The sequence below is a fragment of the Quercus robur genome, chromosome 5, assembly GCF_932294415.1.
Source record: "Quercus robur chromosome 5, dhQueRobu3.1, whole genome shotgun sequence".
In the NCBI taxonomy this organism is placed as follows: domain Eukaryota; kingdom Viridiplantae; phylum Streptophyta; class Magnoliopsida; order Fagales; family Fagaceae; genus Quercus; species Quercus robur.
The window spans coordinates 21,965,209-21,971,313 of NC_065538.1; the positions used below are offsets into that span (position 1 = coordinate 21,965,209).

General features: G+C 30.9%; 1 long non-coding RNA gene across 1 annotated transcript; it reads right to left on the bottom strand.

Annotated features, from left to right (window-relative positions):
- Window positions 1-723: 723 nt before the first annotated feature.
- On the bottom strand, window positions 724-4,009 carry LOC126729034 (uncharacterized). The gene is made up of 3 exons (XR_007656464.1): window positions 3,965-4,009; window positions 2,959-3,051; window positions 724-914 (listed from the first exon to the last, which is right to left on the bottom strand). It is a non-coding gene; the product is annotated as an uncharacterized LOC126729034 (long non-coding RNA).
- Window positions 4,010-6,105: the final 2,096 nt, after the last annotated feature.

Here is a 6,105-nt window from a genome sequence, read left to right on the forward strand (position 1 = left end):
TAGTATTGCTCTTTGTTATCCTTCTCTTGTGTTCTCTTCAATTAGTTAAGCCATTCGATAATGGAAGTTCTGGAGATTTGTGAGTTGGAGTAAATTGGCCTAGGACCACCAAAGAAATGTTTCAAAGTTATGGACAGAAAAATAATTTCTAAAAGAGAGTGAGAGGGAGAGAAGTGTTGTTTTGTAATTTTTAAGTTTTAGTTTTTTTTGTGGGATCCTATGTGTAAATGTGTTTGTAATTGCTATCTAAGAGGCAGAACAATGCCTCTCTAGTTTAGTATATGTAGGAATATTTTGGGTGAAATTTATTAGGGAAGGTGTAAAATTTATAACTACCGTTGGAACAATGCAATTGAACAAAAACCATGGCAAAAAATTGTAATGAAATGGTTTGTATAAGCACCAAATGAAAAGATATATTGTTCTGGGATTTTAATGGCAGGTGTGGCATAAATTTATGTAGCCACGTGGCACAATAAGAAATTATCAACAAAAAGTCAAACGTTTTGGCTATTAGTTATTACTAGCTTATTACCCGTGCAAATGCATGGTTTTTTTTTTTTTTTTTTTAATTTACAATTGTGCTGGTTGTTTGTTTATAGCATCATCAAAAGTACACTTCTTTTTTTACATAACATCATCAAAAGTAAATAATACTTCATCATAATAATATATATTAACATAATTTGAATAACGGGAAAAAAATAAACTTATAGCAAAAGAAAAACAAAAACCTTTCTTCATAACATCATAAAAATTTAGATTCATAGCTCAAAATAACATTTATAATCCTAAAATAAACGAAAAGTCAAATAGTTTAACCATTTGTTTATGGACTTCATGCTTTCTCTGTTAAAAGTCTTTATGGTTCTAATATTGTAAGCAACCAAGCCATTGAGGATCTTTTTGCATACCTGGACATATCAGAAGATTCAGAACAAAATGTTAATGTTAGTTTTTAGACCCCTTAAAACCACAAACAAATTAACCTAGGTAATTAGCCAAGTGATTACTTAGTCAAATTAACAGATCTAGGTTAACACAAATATATCATATCAATGTATAGCAGCGGAAAATAAATAACACAACGATATGATAACCCTGGGGAGGATTTAACCTAGCTATCCTCAAGGTAAAAAGCAAATCCACTAGAAAGAATCGAAGTTCATACAATAAGACTTACAATCCCCCACGCTCGACTTCTTATTGCTACCAACCAGTAGAACTTACTGACACAACCACGTGCAAGCTCCGAATCCACGGACTCCTTCTTTCTTTGGCCTTTGCAAAACAGAAACACCCCCGTTTGTGACTTTGAGATCCCACTTAAAGGTTTAGCAACACAAACTCTCCTGTTTGTGACTCCAAGACCACCCTTGAAGGTTTAGATCATCAACACCTTTGATGACAAGAGAAGGAAGCAACTTCTACAATACCAGATCTTGAGATTCTTCAAGGAATAGCACCGATAGAAGACATAAGAGAGATTTTTAGGAACAAAACCCTAAATACAAAAGAGGCACACTCTTTTCTCTCTAAAAGCCTCATAAAAACGTGCTTAGGGTTTCCTTTATATACTGGGAGAAGTAGATTAGAAACCCTAATCCTAAATGGGCTTGAACTGTTGTTTGGGCTTAATTTAAATTCTGCAGATATGACTTTCGATCGATCGAGTCTGTCTTTGGATCGATCGAACCAGACAGATTATGAAATCTTCTTCCTGCAGCTTGTATGTTCTTGAATCTTGACTTGAATCACATTTAGCATTGTCTAATAAAACCTATAGACTCTAAGATCTATATCTAGACAAGTTTGTGTTCACGATTTGCCAATTGTTCTAAACATTTAGAACCTAACAGTTAATGTTAAATCGATTCCAAATGAATATCACATACCAATGCGAAATTAGTTCTACCATCTAAAATCTAGATCACGTGAATGAGGGTTAGATAGCTCTTATCATTTCTTTTTCCTTTAAACATGTCTAATAAAAATTCCTAAATCAAAATTTTACTTAAAAACAAAATCCAATAAAAAAACATAGGAAAGTATCTATTAGAATATAATCATATTTTTCTTATCTTTTAATAAGGTATTGCCGAATTTCCATGGAAGATCAGAGAGTAAAAAAAAGAAAATTTTGGTAAAAACCCAAGTAGAAGATACTAAAATTGATAAGGGTAATGTATATATATGTTCAGCTGTTTACCAATTGTAAGGCGTCTACCTACTACCATAAAAAAAAAATTAAATAAATAAAAAATTTGTTTTCCTTATTTAAGTAGACAAATAAAACGTAGATTATATTATAAAAAAAAAGTACACTTTAATTGACACTAAAACATAAAATAAAAATGTTAATGCTTTAAATAAGGAATTTGTATAACAAATATGAAATGAAACTTTCATGAAAATTTTTTCTTAAAATATGGCTCTTAAAACAGCATGCAATAGTACAATTGCCTAAGCAGAAGACCTCAAATGTCTTCTTTCTCAACATTCATAAATGTAGACAGTGGGACAATTTGCAAATCACATCTTCCATCAATCACCTACTGCATAAGTTACTTGATTTTCTCTTTAAATGTTTTAGAGTATTTAAGCTCCAACACTCGAGAAGATAAATCATATAAGAATAAGAAATCACTTTACCAATTAGAGGCCTTTAGTGAACACCTATGCAGTGATAAGTATGTTAAATTGTTTTTTATTTATTTTAAATATGGACTGTTTCAAACCTTAGAATGGATTACAAAATAACTATATAATCCATTTAGGACATGTTCATTTAATATAATTTCATAATTAGATATTAATGTTGGGTAAATATTGAAAAATTCTAAGTTTAATGTAGGCTATTCATCTAACTATATGACACACTATATACCAACACCAAATTGCAAAGAGTGCTTGAAATTGTCAAATTACTGATGGAGTAAGTTATTAATGCGCACATACCTCAATCTTGGAATTAGTATCAGCAAGCCTTCATTTAATATCCCTTGCTTTTGAAAAGAAAACCTTCTCCACATTAATATTTGCCTTTGCACTCTGCAGAACATATTCTTTTGGTATGAGTAGAACATTATGAATAAAATTTCAATGTAAAATTGTAGATTACGTCTTGATAACATAAATCAAATTACATAATTGTATCATCCCAAAACGCATCAAAATTTAGCCAAAATGCATTATATTTATATGTTTATTGCATAAGGTAGTTGCTTTAATTTATAGGATAAACATGGTTCAAATTCTTCTCTCCATTGTTGTAAAAAAGTTTCCCAATTATATTTTTTGAGAACCTATATAAAGTTAGACTTTTACATTCAAAATTAAAAGCTTTAATTCTAACTTATCATCAAACATAATCATAGGCACTAAAAAGTATTGGTAATTGCAGATTAAAATACAAAAACATATGAATAGCTTTGACAATACAATTACCAAAAAATCTGATAGTATTGAAAACAAATTCAAAGAAAGAGAACAGTTTTAAATCCACTTTTTTTTTTGGAAAACTTAAAGCCCATACTTATACCAAATGAAATACATAAATTCGCTAAAAATAAAATCCTATCTACCAATGAAGTAACATGAGATCTTGTAGCATACATCAACAATTAGAAGATTTAGCAGGTTGTAGCCAATAGTGGAATTTAGAGTTTCTTTCACAAATTGAGGTGATCACTATTCAAAGAAAGAGAATAGTTTTTCACCCTCTTATTTTGGTAATAATTAAAACCCAAACTTTTATCAAATGAAAACCATAAATTCACAAAAAAGAAAATCCTATCCACCAATGAAAACAGAAAGAAAACGGGTACTGGCTTTGTAATAAGCATCATCAGTAACAATGATGATGAAGACACAAAAAAAAGAGAATATAAAAATTGCTTAGATTAACAACTTTATGTGTTATATCATACATTTACCAACAGTAAATTAGGACAAAGTACTGTACCTCCTCTATCAAAATTATCCGTTGACTACATATGAGTAACCTGCATGCAAAATTCCCTTAGCAACCGAAAAGAACAGGGGATTTTAGTCAATTTGAGATGTCTAATCTCCTTAATGAGAGAAAAGACATAGTGTTGTTTTAATTTTTCTAATGATCTTTATTTCTACATTTTTCCGTATAAAATACAGCCATGATATGGATTACATCCATTTGAAAATAATTCAAATAGAAAACTAATTAGAATTAAAATAGCCAAAACAATTGGCTAAAGAGATAATAACATCCTAATGAGTAATGACAACCAACATAATCACCTAGTCTATTCTACAAAATAGAATGAGTTTATTTGAAATCCAACTATTGCTAATTAAAGGTTCAATTCCCCAATTCACTCTATAATAGTAAAGGAGAAGAAGATTAAGAAATAAAATCCAAAGCAGTACAACTGAAAGGGAAAAAAGAAAGAAATCAGTTTTACCGGTAGTGGTTTCATTGGCTGACCAGTGGTGGTAGGCGAGTGAAGGCAGGCCTCTGTTCTTTGTCATCAAGCGTCACTGGGTTTCTTCCTGCAGAAAAAAAAGAGCATAAGAAAAAAGGGAAAATTTGAAGAGAAGAAACAGTATATAAGAAGGCAGATAGACTGGTTACATACTGAACCGGTGTGGGTTTTTAAAAGCTAACATTGGTAAAAACTTACCTTTCAAAATATTTGGTACTCCTTCTAATGCAATGCCTCAATCACTATGATCTGTAAACTGCAGCCTATTTATCGCAATTGTAGGGGAAAAATTAAATTTTATTTTAATTTTTTAATAAAAAGCACTCAAATAACTTGACAAAAACGAACAAAGAGAACATCAGAAACAAAAACATAGAAAGAAGGAATGAAATAAGTACCAATTGTAAAAAAAAACAACATAAATAAAAAGTCATGCATGTTGATTTTAAACAGATAACCAAAACGAATGCAACCCAAATAGGCAAAATCAAAACAAAACAAAAAATGATACTGAAATTCATCAAAGCAAAGGAACAAAATCCAGAAACTGAAAATTCCTAATAACAATTCAGTTAGAATTTGATACAAAACCCAGAAACTAAAAATTCCTAATAACAATTCATTTAGAATTTGATCTTTTAGGTTGTTTCCCTGATTTCAAATCCCTAAATTGACAACAAACCTAAGAAGACAATTGAGTAAGAGATTAAACCAAATCTAACCTGTCTATTTACATAAATTAAACAAAAACTACTCCTAACCAAAAAACCCAAATCATAACCAATCAAACCAAAATACCTGAATCATAAATAATGCCCAAATGATTCTCCCAAATAAAACCCCACTTTCTAAAATTAAAAATAGAACTTATGGGCGGCAGCCCTAACGGTGATGACAGAACTTGTATGGCACCCCTCAAATTTATCTTTTTGTCTTTCACATCTACTGGTTATTCAAACTTACTGTCTGTCCTCTCTCCTTCTGTATCAGCTTCTTCCAAACAGTTATTAAAAGAATCTTCAAACGATGTAACGATCATTCTCTTGTGTCTTTAAACTGTCTTGGTGGCAGAAATCTGAGTGGGCAAGTTCGCACTCTATTGCAAAGAAGATTGGCAAGGAAGGGTTTTTGTTTTTGCCGTTTGTGTTTAACGAATGGAAACATCGGCAAGGAAGGGTTTTTGTTTTGGCCGTTTGTGTTTAATGAATGGAAACAGCAGATGCTTTTGTTTTTAGACTTGTGGAATGAAATGCTAACATTTGGTTTTGAGTTTTTTATATTTATAGTGAGAGGCTTTCAAACGCCGTAGAAGTAAAAGTCAAAATTTTTAGAATACTGAAACGGTGTACCGTGCGAGTCTTTTCACTTAAAAGTTGTATACGTATCAATTTTTAAAGGGGTCTTTTTTTCCTATTTGTCACCACCTCCTTAATTGTAGGAATCCACTTTCTCTCAGCTTCTGCTATTATATATATATATATATATAGATATAGATTATGCACATAACTTTGACAATGTCAACTGGTGATGCCCTTTTCAAAGGCTATATGCAGACACATTGGGTTATGTGTATAATGAGTAAAATATGTAAATGCTCAACATTGAATCCAACAGTCTCTAAGGAAGATAGTATATTCAATTT